The sequence below is a fragment of the Cervus elaphus genome, chromosome X (assembly GCF_910594005.1).
Source record: "Cervus elaphus chromosome X, mCerEla1.1, whole genome shotgun sequence".
NCBI lineage: Eukaryota > Metazoa > Chordata > Mammalia > Artiodactyla > Cervidae > Cervus > Cervus elaphus.
Window position 1 is genome coordinate 89,341,265 of NC_057848.1, and position 18,036 is coordinate 89,359,300.

Genomic DNA, 18,036 nt, shown 5'->3' on the forward strand with positions numbered 1-18,036 from the left:
TATGCCCACTTTTTAGAGAATTTTTGTTATAAATAGTTGCTGAATTTTTGTCAAAAGCTCTTTCTGCATCTATTGAGACAGTCATTTTTTTTTCTATTTTTCAGTTTATTAATGTGATATATCACATTGATTAATTTGACTATATTGAAGAAACCTTTCATCCCTGGGATACACCACATGATCATGGTGTATGATCCTTTTAATGTATTGGTGAATTTGCTTTGCTAGTATTTTGTTGAGGATTTTTGCATCTATATTCATCAGTGATATTGTCCAATAATTTTATTTTCTGTGATATCTTTGTCTCCTTTTGCTATCAGAGTGATGGACTTCAGTATGAGCTTGGAAGTGTTCCTTCCTCTGCAATTTTTTGGAAGAGTTTCAGCAGGATAAGCATTAATTCTTTAAATGTTTAATAGAATTTACCTGTGAAGCCATCTGGTCCTGGGACTTTGCCCGCTAGATTTTTTAAAATCAGTTTCATTTCAGTATTTGTTATTGGTCAATTCATATTTTCTTTCTTCCTGGTCCAGTCTTGGAAAATTGTACCTTTCAAGAAATTGTTCGTTTCTTCAAGGTTGTCCACTTTATTGGCTTATACCTGCTTGTAGCAGACTCATGATAGTTTGTATTTGTGTAGTGTCAGTTGTAACTTCTTTTTTTTCTAATTTTATTTATTTGAGTCCTCTCTTTTATCTTGATGATTCTGGATATAGGTTTATCAATTTGCTTATTTTCTCAAAGAACCAGCTTTTAGTTTCATTGATCTTTGTTATTTTCTTCATCTCTATTTTAGTTACTTCTGATCTGATCTTTATGATTTCTTTCCTTGTATTAACTTTGAGTTTGCTGTTAGTTCTCTAGTTGCTTTAGATGTAAGGTAGGTTGTTTAGTTGGGATTTTTCTTGTTTCCTGAGGTAAGATTGTATTGATTTTAACTTTTCTCTTAGAACTGCTTTTTGCTTTATTCCACAGGTTTTGGATAATCATGTTTTTATTGTTATTTATCTCTAGGTATTTTTTTTTCACTTTCTCTTTGAATTCTTCAGTGATCCATCGGTTGTTTAATAACATTGTTTAGCCACCATATGTTTGTGTTTTTACAGGTTTTTTTTTTTTTTTCCCATGGTTGATTTCTAATCTCGTAGCCTGTGGTCAGAAAAGATGTTTGATATGATTTTAGTTTTCTTAAATTTATTGAGGCTTGATCTGTGGCCTAAGATGTGATCTATCCTGAAGAATGTTCCATGTGCACTTGAGAAGAAAGTGTATTCTGTTGCTTTCAGGGGAACTGTCGTGTAGATATCTATTAAGTCTTTAGTCTAATGTGTGTCCTTATTAATTTTTTGTCTGGATGATCTATCCAATGGTGTAAGTGGGGAGTTAATGCCCCCAATTATTATTGTGCTATTGTCAATTTCCACTTTTATGGCTATTAACATTTGCCTAATATATTCAGATGCTCTTATGTTAGGTGTGTATTTATTTACAATAGTTATATCATTTTGGATTGATTCCTTGATTACTATATAGTGTCCTTCTTTGTCTCTTGTAACAGTCTTTATTTTCAAGTCTAGTGGTTATCATATTGAGTATTGCTACTCCAATTTTCTTTTGAATTCCATTTGCATGGAAATCATTTTCTATCCCCTCACTTTCAGTCTGTATGTGTCCCTAGGTGTGAAGTGGATCTCTTGCAGATGTTTTATTTATGATTCTTGTTTTTGTATCCATTTAGCCAATCTGTCTTTTAATTAGAGCATTTAATCCTTTGACATTTTAAGATAACTATTGATATGAATGTTCTTATTGCCATTTTCATATTTATTTTGGGTTTATTTTTGTAGATCTTTTCTCTTCCATTCCTGTTTTGTTCTTTTATCACTTGATGACATTTTTAGTGTTGTGTTCTGGTTACTTTTTCTTTTTTGTGTGTATCTACTGCAGTTAAAGATTTTGCTGTCCCCATGAGGTTTTGATATAGCAGTCTATCTATAAACAAGTTTATTTTAAGTTGCTGAAAGAAATATGTATTTAACTTGCTTATTAAATAAGTTAACCTTCATGGGGTAAAATTTTAAAAATGGGATTCATCTTTCTTGGACTAATCTTTCAAACATACTCAATCCAATATATCTTAATTTTTTTTATGGCAAGCTGGGAAAGTAACAGAATATTTCTGTTTACATTCACATGAGTATCTTTGAAAATTTAAAGAAAATATAGTACAGTATAAGATCAGAACTTTTATCTTTTATATAATTGATAGTTTGCTCCCATAAATCCCTCTCCCTTGATGTTAGTTTGTGTGATAGAAGGGCATTTTCTTATTTTATTCACCCCCCCCCCCATTCGTTCCCATTTCTGCTGCTTCATCACTGAGGAGGGTAAGTGGTAAATGAGCAATTGTTTTTTGATTTAGTTGGTGTTGTTTGAAATTCTCTTTTGCCTATTAAGCGCTCTATATTATATAAGGTGACCAAATGTTTACTTTTTATTTTTTTCCCTTGGATTCATTTTGTGAGTTCTGTGGAAATACCTTTGTCAGAGAACTGCATATTTCACGATTACTTAGTGCGTAAGATCGACAGATTATATATTCCTGTATATTTGATAGATTCTGAATCCCTGCATGAATTCCTTATGACATCTATAACATAGGCATAATAACAGTATCATAAACATAGATCTAACAAACCATGCTTAAATTTCTTGCCTTATATATGAAAAAGCACTTATCAAAATTATGGTACCTAAGATACCTCTCAATGATCTTGTCTTTTGTCATGAAATTAATTTATATCTCAATAGTCCACATTAATTTGGTGAATTTTTAAGCAGTTTCTTTTACTTTTATCAAAGACTGTTGTTGTGCTCAGTCATGTTCGACTCTTTGAGACCCCATGGACTGTAATCCACTGGGCTCTGCTCTCCATGAAATTTTCTAGGTAAGAATACTGAAGTAGGTTGTCATTTCCTACTCTACGGGATATTCTTGGCCCAGGGATTGAATCCAAGTCTTGTAGGTTTTTGTAAATACATGATAGCCTTGGGAAAATGTGAAAACAGAAATCAGAAGCTTCAGACTCAAAATCAATATTTAGATTCTACTATTTCTCCTAAAATAGCTAAAGCTGTACACACATGCACACAGGTTAACTATGAAACTGGTTTGAGAATGTAGAAAATACCAACTGTTTCATTAGATAAATTAATGAGTTATTCTTCAGAAGAGAGAAGAGTACAATCTAAATGATATAAAACAAGAGTCAATAAAGGATAAAGGATTAGCCTGAGGGCCAAATCCAGCCCACTGCTTATTTTTGTTAATAAAGTTTAATTGGAACATAATAAAATACATGTGTTTGCTTATTGTCTTTGACTTCCTTTGTGCTACAACACCAGTTAAGTTGTCCTGTTTAGTGGTTCTCCTAACTGGTGTCATAGCACATCAGTTAGAGATATTTGATAAAAAAGTTCATAGACTGAAAAATGTGAAATATTTATGATATGTCCTTTTAGAGAAAGTTTACTGAATCCTGATCTAGAAGAATAGATAAATGTTTCACTTTCTAAGATATATGAATTACTGGACAGAAATATTTAGACACCAGAATGTAATAAAAGGTTAGTGCTGCCAGAAATCCTGTAAATGACAGCAGGAAGGGGCTCCTGTATTATCAGAAAGGATTCTTGCTCTGATATTTTTGAAAATCAGTAAGTCCTGATTTGTATAAAAGTATCATTATACTAATATTGAGAGTGAAGTCATTGATGGTATTAATATCAATGCTAAAATATACCTGAACAATTAATTCTCTAGCATTACTATTATTTCTAAGTATACTATTAATTGCTTGCATTCCTAGAAATAAAAAATCAATGGGAAGGATGGCCAATTCCACTAACATAACAAATATTGAAGTGTTATGAAAATCATCAGTAGGATAAATTGTTAAAGTGGCACACATGAAAACTATGTGCATTAGAAGAGCAGCATAGTACTTCTTATTCTGACTCACGGGTGTATATAAGAATATTTTTCTCCAACCTTCTTAGTATTTCAGTGATATATTCACCTTCCCTGAGCTTACAGCTGTGTTTTAATATTAAAATTATATAAGTTATTTAAATATCATATTTGATACTGGCTGAACTTAAGATTCAGGGGATGATTTAGTAGGAGTCATCAGAATCTGAAATATAATAAATTCTTTATACCTTGCCTAATTATGTACTGTAGAAAGAAATTATAGGCACACTATCCTCATTGGTATGGAAAGATTAAAAAACTGAGCCAGACTTGTATTAAATTAAACATCAAGCCAGGTGCATTTCACCTGATTTTGGTGTATTTTTTTTCTTTTTTTCTAAAGCAAACACAGCTGTGGTTTGATTATGTTCTTTGTTTGTGATTGCAATTGAAGGAGGGTATTGAGTAGAGTTTCATCCAATTAGGACAATATAAAGGACTATAAATCTGTTTCAATGTGAAACAAACATATTCAGAAATCTATTCCCTTATAATATTTTCTTCCACATTATTTGTTTGCATGAATTTGGAGGTTATTTGGTAATAAAATCTAAAGTGAAGTGGGATCTAATTCTTATAGTCAAAGTATACTTAGCTGGGACAATTTCTATTATCATGACAAAAATTAGCATTTTGAAACTGAGCTTGAAATTAATATAGAGAAGAAATAAAAATGGTTTGAGGACAAAGATATTCTTGTTTATGCCTTTCTGTGGTAATTAATTCTCTTCCTTAAAAGGTTTAAGTGGGTTAAATCCATTTAAAATGGTAGGTAGTGATGCAATCACACACATACTTGTCAGACTAAAATAGAACACAAAAACACTATGAAAGCTGTATACATTTAGAAGTTTAGATCATTGATTCATTCAGCAATTATTTAATGAGTTCATATCAAAAGACAGATCAAACAGCCCAGCTCTACCTTTCATAATCTGTGAGTATTGAGCTAAGTAATTTAGTATCTCTATTTAAGGGACTAGATTTCATAGACAGAGTGCCTGACAAACGATGGACGGAAGTTCCTGAAACTGTTCAGGAGACTTGGGGAGTAAGACAATCCCCAAGAACAAGAAATACAAAAAAAAAAAACAAAAACAAAAACAAAAAAACAAACAAAAAAACCCACAAAATGGCTGTCTCAGGAGGCTGTACAAATAGCTATGAAAAGAAGAGAGGCAAAAGGCAAAGGAGAAAAGGAAAGATATACCCATTTGAATGCAGAGTTCCAAAGAATAGCAAGGAGATATAAGAAAGCCTTCCTCAATGATCAAAGCAAAGAAATAGAGGAAAACAATAGAATGGGAAAGACAAGAGATGTCTTCAAGAAAAATAGAGATAGAAAGGGATTTTTTCATGCAAAGATGGGCTCAATAAAGGACAGAAATGGTAAGGACCTAACAGAAGCAGAAGATATTAAGAAGAGGGATCAAGAATACCCAGAAGACTGTAACAAAAAGATCTTCACAACCCAGATAATCATGATGGTGTGATCACTGACACACCTACAGCCGGACATACTGGAATGTGAAGTAAGGTGAGCCTTAGGAAGCATCACTAGGAACAAAGGTAGTGGAGGTGATGGAATTCCAGTTGAGCTATTTCAAATCCTAAAAGATGATGCTGTGAAAGTGCTGCACTCAATATACCAGCAAATTTGGAAAACTCAGCAGTGGCCACAGGACTGGAAAAGGTCAGTTTTCATTCCAATCCCAGAGAAAGACAATGCCAAAGAATGGTCAAACTACCGCACAATTGCACTCATCTCACACGCTAGTAAAGTAATGCTTAAAATTCTCTAAGGCACGCTTCAGCAATATGTGAACCATGAACTTCCAGATGTTCAAGCTGGTTTTAGAAAAGACAGAGGAACCAGAGATCAAATTGCCAACACCCGCTTGATCATCGCAAAAGCAAGAGAATTCCAGAAAAGCATCTATTTCTGCTTTATTGACTATGCCAAAGCCTTTGACTGTGTGGATTACAATAAACTATAGAAAATCTTGAAAGACATGGGAATACTGGACCACCTGACCTGCCTCTTGAAAAACCTGTATGTAGGTCAGGAAGCAACAGTTAGAACTGGACATGGAACAACAGACTGGTTCCACATAGAAAAAGGAGTACTTCAAGGTTGTATATTGTCACCCCACTTATTTAACTTATACACAGAGTACATCATGAGAAATGCTGGGCTGGAGGAAGCACAAGGTGGAATCAAGATTGCTGGGAGAAATATCAATAACCTCAGATATGCAGATGACACCACCCTTATGGCAGAAAGTGAAGAAGAACTAAAGATTCTCTTGATGAAAATGAAAGAGGAGAGTGCAAAAGTTTGCTTAAAGCTCAACATTCAGAAAATTAAGATCATGGCATCTGGTCCCATCACTTCATGACAAATAGATGGGAAACAGTGGAAACAATGGCTGACTTAATTTTTCTGGGCTTCAAAATCACTGCAGATGGTGATTGCAGCCACGAAATTAAAAGACACTTGCTCCTTGGAAGGAAAGTTATGACCAACCTAGACAGCATATTAAAAAGCAGAGACATTACTTTGTCAGCAAATGTCTGTCTAGTCAAGGCTATGGTTTTTCCAGTGGCCATGTATGGATGTGAGAGTTAGACTTTAAACCTGAGCACCGAAGAATTGATGCTTTTGAACTGTGGTGTTGGAGAAGACTCTTGAGAGTCCCTTGGACTGTAAGGAGTTCCAACCAGTTCATCCTAAAGGAAATCAGTCCTGGGTATTCATTGTAAGCACTGTTGTTTAAGCTGAAACTCCAATACTTTGGCCACCTGATGCAAAGTGCTGACTCATTTGAAAAGACCCTGATGCTTGGAATGATTCAGGGCAAGAGAAGGGGATGCCAGAAGATGAGATGGTTGGATGGCATCACTGACTCAGTGGACATGAGTTTGAGTAAATCCGCAAGTTGGTGATAGACAGGGAGGCCTGGTGTGCTGCGGTTCATGGGGTCACAAAGAGTTGGACATGACTGACCAACTGAACTAAACTGAATTATTGATTTCTTCATTCATAAATTTGGGAAAAATAATATTTAATCAAACAAATTTTTGTAGAAACTAAAGTGGAATACTAGGGCACTTAGAAGGAACTATCAGTGCAATGGGTAAAGAATATATGTAAATATATAATTATGATGTTAAAAAATATCATTTCTTGAAAATATTGATAGCATATTGGTATATACGTCCTGTCATCTTCATCAGTAAAGTTCAGTTCATTCCCTCAATCATTTCTGACTTTTTGCAACCCCAAGAATTGCAGCGTGCAAGGCTTCCCTTTCCATCACCAGCACCGGGAGCTTGCTCAAACTCATGTGCATCAAGTCAGTGATGCCGTCCAACCATCTCATCCTCTGTCGTCCCCTTCTCCTCCTGCCTTCAATCTTTCCCAGCATCAGGGTTTTTTTTTTCCAATGAGTTAGTTCTTCGCATCAGGTGGTCAAAGTATTGGAATTTCAGCTTTAGCATCAGTCCTTCCAATGGATGTTCAGGACTAATTTCCTTTAAGACTGACTGAATTGATTTCCTTGTAGTCCAAGGGACTCTCAGGAGTCTTCTTCAACACCACAGTTCAAAAGTATCAGTTCTTCAGTGTTCAACTTTCTTCATGGTCCAACCCTCACATCTATACATGATTATAGGAAAAAAATATAGATTTGACTAGATGGACCTTTGTTGCCAAAACAATGTCTCTGCTTTTTAATATGCTGCCTAGGTTGGTCTTAGCTTTTCTGTGAAGGAGCATGCATCTTTTAATTTAATGGCTGCAGTCACCATATGAAGTGATTTTGGAGCTCAAGAAAACAAAGTCTTTCACTGTTTCCATTATTTCCCCACCTATTTGCCATGAAGTGATGTGACCAGATGCCATGATATTCATTTATTAAATGTTAAGTTTTAAGTCAGCTTTTTCACTCTCCTCTTTAACTTTCATCAAGGGGCTCTTTAGTTCCTCTTTGCTTTGTGCCATAAGGGTGGTGCCATCTGCATATCTGAGATTATTTATATTTCTCCCGGCAATCTTGATTCTAATGTGTGCTTAATCCAGCCTGACATTTTGCATGATGTACTCTGCATATAAGCTAAATAAACAGGATGGCAATATATAGCCTTGTTGTACTCCTTTCCCAGTATGAAACCAGTCTGTTTTTCCATGTCCTATTCTAACTGTTGCTTCCTGACCTGCCATACAGGTTTCTCCAGAGGCAGGTCAGGTGGTCTGGTATTCCCACCTCTTTCATAATTTTCCACAGTTTATTGTGATCCACACAGTCAAAAGCTTTGGCATAGTCAATAAAGCAGAAATAGATGTTTTTCTGGAACTCTTTTGCTTTTTTGATGATTCAGTGGGTATTGGCAATTTGATCTCTGGTTCCTCTGTCTTTTCTAAAACCAGCTTGAACATCTGGAAGTTCATGGTTCACATATTGCTGAAGCGTGCCTTAGAGAATTTTAAGCATTACTTTACTAGCGTGTGAGATGAGTGCAATTGTGTGGTAGTTTTAGTATTCTCTGACATTGCCTTTTCTGGGATTGGAATGAAAACTGACCTTTTCCAGTCCTGTGGCCACTGCTAAATTTTCCAAATTTGCTGTCATATTGAGTGCTGCACTTTCACAGCATCATCTTTTAGGATTTGAAATAGCTCAACTGGAATTCCATCACCTCCACTAGCTTTGTTCATAATGATGCTTCCTAAGGTCCACTTGACTTCAGAGTCCAGGATGTCTGGCTCCAGGTGAGTAATCACACCATCGTGATTATCTGGGTCATGAAGATCTTTTTTGTACAGTTCTTCTGTGTATTCTTGATCCCTCCTCTTAATATCTTCTGCTTCTGTTAGTTCCATACCATTTTTGTCCTTTATTGAACCCATCTTTGCATGAAATGTTCCCTTGGTATCTCTAATTTTCTTGAAGAGATCTCTAGTTTTTCCCATTCTGTTGTTTTCCTTTATTTATTTTCACTGATCTCTGAGGAAGTCTTTGTTATCTCTCCTGGCTATTCTTTGGAGCTCTGCATTAAAAAGGGTATATCTTTCCTTTTCTCCTTTGCTTTTTGCTTTTCTTCTTTTTACAGCTATTTGTAAGGCCTCCTCATACAGCCATTTTGCTTTTTTGCATTTCTTTATCTCGGGGATGGTCTTGCTCCCTGGCTCCTATACTATGTCACGAACCTCTATCCATAGTTCATCAGGAACTCTGTCTATCAAATCTAGTCCCTTAAATCTATTTCTCACTTCCACTGTATAATCCTAACGAATTTCATTTAGGTCATACGTAAATGGTTTACTGGTTTTCCCCCCCTTTCTTCAATTTATTCTGAATTTGACAACAAGGAGTTCATGATCTGAGCCACAGTCCCCTCCCAGTCTTATCTTTGCTAACTATAAAGCATCTCCATCTTTGCCTGCAAAGAATATAATCAGTCTGAGTTCAGCCATCTGGTGATGTCCATGTGTAGAGTCTTCTCTTGTGTTGTAGGTTAACAATACAGTATTATACATTTATAATATGTTGTGAAAGTAGATCTCATGTTAAAAGTTCTTACCACAATAAAATATAGATATTTTGGTATGAGGTTTATATCTGAATTCAGAAAATATATTTATATTCTAATATAATAACTTTACAATATGATTTGCAAGTATAGTCTTCTTACTTAAATTTAGAAAGTTAATAGGAATTTCAAAATTTTCTCTTAAGAATTTCATGAGATATATCAGCATATATATAATGATGAAAAAAAAAATATATATATATATGTTTGAAATTTTGGATATTATTCATATACACTAGTGGTCAAAAAGAAAAATTTATTAGTACTCTATACACATACATATTACCTTATTTACTAGTGCTACATATAGATAAAATATCCCAACTTTTAGGGAAGCTTATTGTTCACATCCCCCTCAAACAGTCTCAAAGACGAAAGGATTCAACATATGTCAAAGGCAATATGAAACACAAAAAGATATACAGCAATACTGTGTAGAGGGCTTTGTATGAAGAACAAGAGCCACAATTTTGCATTCTGGGTTGTCTCATCTCTCCTTTCAGTTCCTCTCTAGTAGATCCTTTGACAATTAAATACCAGGAATGAAACAAACGATAAGAACAGAGCCATTGAGAACCATCCTCAATTTCTAAAGGCTTTACTTACCCTCTAATAGAATTTCTGCCAGAGGAATAAGTTGAGTCCTTGGGCATCAAGTTTAGCTCACTAGGATAGTGGACAATATGCAATTGGGTCTGAAACTTATGGATCGTTTGCCTAGAGTATAATCTATTGATATATTACTTGAAAACCTTGTGAGGTCAGCAGTAGATATTTAAGCAGCTGCTCAGGATTTGCATATCTTAGATGCATCTAATATGATTAACATTACTGTCTACATAAAAAACTGATTATTTCTCTCTCTCCTTAGATCCCAGAGAAGAGTAAAATAATATTTTCTTAGTGAGTTTTAAAATCTTTTCTTTTCAGTGAAAGCATAATGAATTTTACTACATGGGTAGCAACATTAGAATATATGAAGATTTTTAAGTTGTTTATGTGCATGTGTAGGTGTCTATATCTGTGTGTCGGTATTGAGTTGGGAAATTCATATTTTTCTAATACTCAAAGATGATCTTTTGTAGAGAAGTTAGAATAAGTAATAGCTCTTCACTTTTCTCTTTGAGTCAATTAATGCCATACTTTTTATACAGGCAACTTTTCTAAAGTTTGGAGCTTAATTTTACTTTAATTTTGTGAAGCACATTATTAATAGATATTCTTGATAGTATTTTACCTCTGTAGGAAGTCATTACCAGCCAAAAGAGATAAGACACAGACATTCACTACCAGTTAAGCAATCTAAATATATTTTTATACAAATTATTGCAATTTTAAATCACTTCCAAAAAGAGGGAGAGATAAATGCAAAAGACTTGAGGCTAAAAATAGCTATAGAAACACAAGACCAGCAAGATGAGAAGGAAAATCTGTCAGGAAGTTCTAGTGCACAAGTGGATTGATGCAGAACAGGGAAAGCTTTGGCCAACTAAAGAAATTAGACTTAAAATAAGTAATGAAGGGGATATCAAACACAGAAGGTTATTTTTACTAGAGTACTTCTTGACTTACAAATTTGCCTGTGTTTAATTATCAAATGGGCTTCCCTGGTGGCTCATATGGTAAAAGAATCTGCCTGCTATGTGGGAGACCCGGGTTTGATCCCTGGGTTGGGAAGATCCCCTGGAGGACTACATGACAACCCACTCCAGTATTCTTGCCTGGAGAATCCCCATAAACAGAGGAGCCTAGTGGGCTACAAATCCATGGGGTGGCAAAGAGTCAGACACAACTGAGCAACTAAGCACAGCATGAATATTCTAAGCATAATTTCTGGAGAATGTGAAGACTAATATTTAGGATATTAGTAGCAGTTTTCAAAATCAGGATACTCATTTGTTTTTATAAGGGTTGGTTTATTCTAGTCCTGATTTTAGCATTATTCATAAGTATGAGCTGCACTATTATAGAGTTTGTTTCCTGTGAAAATATACAGATACTTGACATCAGACTTTTTTCTTTCTATTTCATTACCACATCATCCATAACCTACAATATATTTTACTTTTGTTGGCCTGGTTCGTTTCACCATCAATCACTTTCTACTCATAAACAACAGGAAACAAACAAATATGTAAATTTTCTAAAGAGTATTGGAAAAAAAAAGAGTATTGGAAAAAATGTTAGAATGTATCAAGTTAGAAGGTAACAGGAATATTATAATTGCAATTGGAGACTATAACTGCAAAAGGAAAGCCATGACTAAGGCAGCAGGACAATTAACCTAATTACAATCATAATGGCAAGAATTTTTTTTCTAAATAATTTTTTGCTCATGAAAGATGAAGAATATATTATTCTATTGATTAATTGCATTATGCATTATATTATGACAGTTACCTATTTAAGTATTCATGGTTATAAGAAACATACTTTCAAAGACATCCAAACTCTTCCAAAACCTATTTCTGTTTCTAAAATAAATATGAAGCTTAAGCCTAATTTTCTGAAGTTTAAAATATTTCATTGATTTCAAGAATACATATATAATGAATTGTATAAATGACATTGGTTATAAACCAATAACCTTAACATAGGACCTTATGCATAACATTGTTTTTTATTTATAGGTATCATAAAAGACTCTACACATATTTTTACCAATACTTATAATAATGAAGTCATTTATGGAAATCATAGAAAAATATAAACAAATAATAAAATCATGCTTTTAATTTTGTTCACTAAAGTTCTTTCTTGTAAATAAGAAAATAATACAACTTTTTTATTTTCAAGAGCCTCATGCTGCCTTTCTAGTAAAATTTTGCATGATTTCATGGATATACACTCATGATGATCAAAAGGGTAGATGGAGGCTTTTTTAAAGAATGTATCATTTGCAGCCTGATTTATGTCAATGGGTTCAAAAATAAAACGCTGGAGAAAAGGAGAATAACAAAAGAAAGATAGGAATGAATACAGATGAATAGAATATCATACAGCAGAACAGACTCATATAAGAGAAATATTGATGAGACATGTGTTACTCTTAATTACAGAATTTTTAAAGCTGTTGAATTTACAAAAAGGAATAAACCCCCATTTTTTTCACTGAATTTTAATGCTTGTAGTCAAAAAAAAAAAAAAAAAACAAGTATTAGGCAGCCTTATGTTTCAAGTAAAACTCAAGACATGTAATCCTTTGAAAATTGCAATTTTTATTGTTTAAATCAAGACTAAACAACATAAAATCAATTAATGGAAGATGGCGGAGGAGTAGGACGGGGAGACCACTTTCTCTCCTACAAATTCATCAAAAGAATAACTGAATGCAGAGCAAACTTCACAAAACAACTTCTGATCGCTAGCTGAGGTCATCAGGCGCCCAGAAAAGCAGACCATTGTCTTCGAAAGGAGGTAGGACAAAATATAAAAGATAAAAAGTGAGACAAAAGAGCTAAGGACGGAGACCCGTCCCGGGAAGGGAGTCTTAGGCGGCCTTGCTTGGGCTAGGGTCCGGGCCTGAGTGCCCCGAGGACAATCGGAGGGAGCTTCTGTGAGGTGCCAACTTGAACTGTGGGAGACCAAAAGAGAGAGAGAAAATTAACCGGCCGGAACACACTGCCGGCCGTTCGCAGAACAAAGGGACGGAGAAAGTCCTGAGAAGAGCTCGCAGGCTGCGGACCCGCCCAGCCCCGCCGGAGACAGGAGGCAGGGGGGAGGGGAAGGTCGCGGTGAGACACAGGGCGCAGGCACCCGACCAGCGCGGGAGGGGACTGGGGCTGGGGACGCAGAGGGCGGAAGGCGCGCGCACCCGACTGGCGCCAGCGGAAACTGAGACTGGGTCCGTGGAAGGGAGTGAGTGCACCACACCTGGGGATAGCGCGCCCATCAAGCCCCTCGCTGCCTGGACCACTCTGACGGGGAAGGCACAGAGAGCAGGCGCAGCTTTTCCTTCCGCGCTTTTGTGTAACACCCGAGGGCTGGAACCTAGCGCAGCGCGGGGCGCGCTCCATATAGAACAGCCGGGAGCCTGAGCAGCGCAGATGGAGAAAGCAGCGTCAGCCCCTCCCGGCAGCGCCAGCCTGCCCCCCGCAGGGCCAGCCCCTCCCCGCAGTGTCAGCCCCGCCCCACAGCGCCAGCCCATCCCCCGCAGCGTCAGCCCCTCCCAGCAGCGCAACGGAACTAGCTACCTGAATAAGAGTCCACCTCCGCCCGCCTGTGTCAGGGCGGAAATGAGGCTTTGAAGAGACCAGCAAACAGAAGCCAAATAAACAAAGGGAACCGCTTCAGAAGGGACTGGTGCAACAGATTAAAATCCCTGTAGAAAACACCGACTTCACCGGAAGGGCCCTGTAGATATCGAGAAGTGTAAGCTGGAACGAGGAGCTATCTGAAACTGAGCCGGACCCACGCTGACCGCAACAGCTCCAGAGAAATTCCTAGATATATTTTTACTTTTTTTTTTCTAAGTAAGGAAAAAAAAAAATTTTTTTTCTTTTTATATTTTTTCTTTTTTATTTTTTCTCTTTTATTTTCCTTTAAAATTCCCTATTACTCCCCCATTACTCCTTAACTTTCATTTTCAGAGATTTTTACGATTTTTTTAATTAGGGGAAAAAATTTTTTTTTTTCTTTCAAAAGCTTTAATATATTTTTTCAATAAAAAAAAAAAATCACTGGTTAGAGCCAGGCAATTGTACCAATATTTAAAGTGTGTAAGGCACTGTATTTCAGTGACTGATGTGATCATTTATGAGTAACCTATTACAATTTTTTAGCACAGAAGTGACCTTTTTCTTGTAAGCAAAGAGCACATTTTACAGCTTCTTGCACATGTCTAATCTACTTAGAAAATTTTAGAGAAAAGTAAGATGTGGTGACATTTAGTTTTATTCTAGTTCATTGCCATTAACTTCCTGCTGCTTCAGATAGTTGTATGTGGTCCTTTATCAAGAAAGAAAAAAAAAATGAAAATCCTTGTCTGCATGCCAGTGAAACTTGTCAAAGAGGATAATAACAAAAGAATTGAAGAGCTTAATAATGTTAGTGATCTAGTGAAACTCTTAAAAATCCATAAGAGATGTATAAATAATCAAGAAGGTATGCTTGAGAAGGTTTCCATCAAACAGGTCTTTACTAAAGCATCATTACTCCAAAAGCTGGCATTGCCTTTGAGCAGCAATCTCTTACAAGCTCCATTTCCACATACTTAAATTCACAGGAATAGTAGAAAGATCACAGAATAGAAAGTGATTCTGATTTTGAGTTTCTTCCCAATGTTGCGATTTCATTCAGAATGCAATTCCATTCCCAATTACGCCAGGCCATTTAGTACACTCAGTGCACCCTGTGGATCAATTCAGCTATGAAGTTAACAAAGTATGGAAGCTTTCCATCAGCATATATTCAACCATGCATTTGCTATACTTTTCTCTGCAGTGTGTTTAATGGATTTGGACGTAAAATCTAAGGTGTTTCACAGACTGTTTGGTATGTATGGGAAATCACATTTCAGAATGCAGTTTTCATTTCAGTTAATTTAATGTTTGGAGTTTGTCAGATATACTGAGAGATGGGTAGTTATACTATGTGTGCACCAAAAGAATCAGATCTTCCTTTCCTCCTCCCCCATGATTAGCTTTCCTTGAATGTGTTCATTAAACTGATAAATGATTTCCAACAGAGAACATAGAAATTCTCCAAACATTGGAGAGCAAAAAGAGGATAAAAAGTAAAATTAAAGATCAGATTTCATATAGAACCCTTTAGTACAAACTGGAACCTGTCTCAGTCTTGATAATTATTATTTTGGTATTAAAATTTTATTTTCAATGTTGGTTATGATTATACTCCATATTTCAAATAGAAAATATTCCAAACTCACATACTAATTACAAATAGCAAGAAAAAAAATTAAAAAGTTGAACCCAAACCTTGTGATAAAAATCGACTTTCATCTATTTAATGCATTAATGTTAAAGTAACATTTCCCAATTTTCAAAGCACAGGATGTGGATTGTAGAACAGAAATCACACTTGAGGAAACATCTTTCTATTAGACTAATTTGGAGGGAAAATGTATCCAAGAAATATCTTTGTGTTCATCAGAGATTCTCATTTAATTATTACTTGGGTGCTTTATTAAAATACCTTTTATCAAAGTTCTTGTGCTTTAATTCACTACTTTTTTTTATTTCAACCATTGGATAAACTCTTGCTCTTTTGTCCAGAAAACATATGCTTTTAATCACTTGACTTTCCTTTGCTTGACATAATTTTACCTATTTTCATTTTTAAAATGAGATAGGTAAATTTCATTAAAATGTCCATGAAAATTATGAATTTTTGTCTAAGAATATTATAGAATTACTGCATTTTCAAATGAAGACATAGTAATTTGATTATAAAGTTATTCAAGTTAGTAAATTCAAATGTGTATGGAGGGAAAAGTAATTTCAAGCTATGGTAAACTGCAATATTGTTTGTTTGTTTGTTTTCTCTTGTACAGTTTCAGATCAGAACATTACCACTTATGTTTCAACGAGCTAAATGCAGCCTCGTGGTAGAAAATAGTCTTAAATGTATGTAATGATAGTGGTCCTTCTTATGAAACATGATCTATAATCTAGATGTTGTGGTAATTACATGTACTCGGCACTAGAAAACTGTCTAAAACAGATTTAAACATCTTCCCTGGTGGCTCAAATGGTAAAGAATCTGCCCACGATTCAGGAGACCTGTGTTCTATCCCTGGGTCGGGAAGATCCTCTGAAGGAGGAAATGGCAACCCACTCCAGTGTTCTTGCCTGGAGAATTTCATGGGCAGAGGAGCCTACCAAGCCACAGTCCACGGGATCATAAAGAGTCCAACATGACTGAGTGACATACATATATACATGATCAAGTAAACTATGGTATTTTCGGATTCAAGACATACAGTTCTCTTTAAATTGATTCTTTGGCTTCAGTTTTTTCTCACACACATAAAAAAAGTGACTTGATTGAAACATTCAAAACCAACTGTCAGCTACCTACAAATACTTGTCTTGAAAAAGATAAGGAATGGTTTAGTTGTAGCCAAGAATGTGAGTAATGGGCTCTCTGCTTGTAAAAATAAGTCAATTCATTTTTATCCCTCTGTAAGAATTAAATTTGTCAAAGCAAATGTTCTAAATTAAAATTTCAGTGCTTTGCTTTAGAAATCAGTAAACATTTCAGACCGCAGCCCGTGCCCCGGGACTCCGAGTTGGGGGAGGGTCCCGCTGGGCACGCCGGCCTTTCCGTAAGCAGGGCCGCGTGTGCGCCGTGTGCGCGCGGCCAATCCCGGTGGTGAGTCCAGGAGGGGGTCGCCAGGTCCCGGTTTCCGGGTTCCGCAGCAGTGAGGAGCCCGTCACGCCTGCCTTCGCCCAAGCCGCAGCTGGTGGCGGTTTGCGGGTGCGAGCTGGGCCGTCTCACTAGAGAGGGTGTCCCCAGGACTTGAACCTTGTAGTTGGACTAGACGAAAGAGGGATCTGCCGAGGACAGACGGATGAGATGAGTGGACGCGGCCCCTCCGCTGCACCTGGTAGGGCTGTGGGGCCGGCCGGCGTCCCAGGCGTCGCGAGACCGCCCTGGTGTGTGTGGCGGTGGGGCCCCGCGCTTGTTTCCTGGTGGCCCGGCCGTGTCTTGGTCTTTCTGTTCCCTGGACAGCCCCCGTGCCCCTGTCCTGAGGCCCTCGCTTTGCCTGCTTGCCCCCCGCTTCCCGTCACTTCCGCCCCCAGCACCTCAGGAGCAACTGGCCGCACCCCCTTCCCCTGTCTGGGACCGAGCCGGACTCGCCTCACGTGGGTGTCGTCCACCGGCCTCCTTTGGCTGGTGGTGTCCCCAGGAGGAGTAGTGCCCTCAGCCCCGAGAGTGGGTAACTGGCTAAGGCGGGTTGTGCGTGAGGGGCCTGGAGACGCGGGTACGAGGCAGGAAAGCGTTCTCCCTGGCCGGCTGTGGCTCTGGGTGTTGGCAGTTTTGATTGATATGTTTTAATTATTCACCTTCAACCTTTTCCTTGCACATGCATTTGTATGTCTTTGTTTCTCCTTATCCAACATCAATGTTTCGCTCACACAAAAATTCAAGAAATATATGGTTATTGATTGGTTTATTGTTGTGAAAGAGACCAGTTAAATCTCACCCAATGAATACACTGAAAGGTTTCTCTCATTTGAAGAAAGCAAGCTATATAACTAAAAGAATGAGAAATTTTTCATGTTAATATTTTGTTGCTATTATCAAAATATGTAAGAAGTCTGATTATTTAATATTTTTCTAAAAATGCAAAATCATGAAGGGATTCTCTTTATTCGGAAAAGGGAAAACCTCTGAAATAAGTTTGTTTTACAATTTTTCTTTATTCTCCAAACTTTCCTCTGAATGCC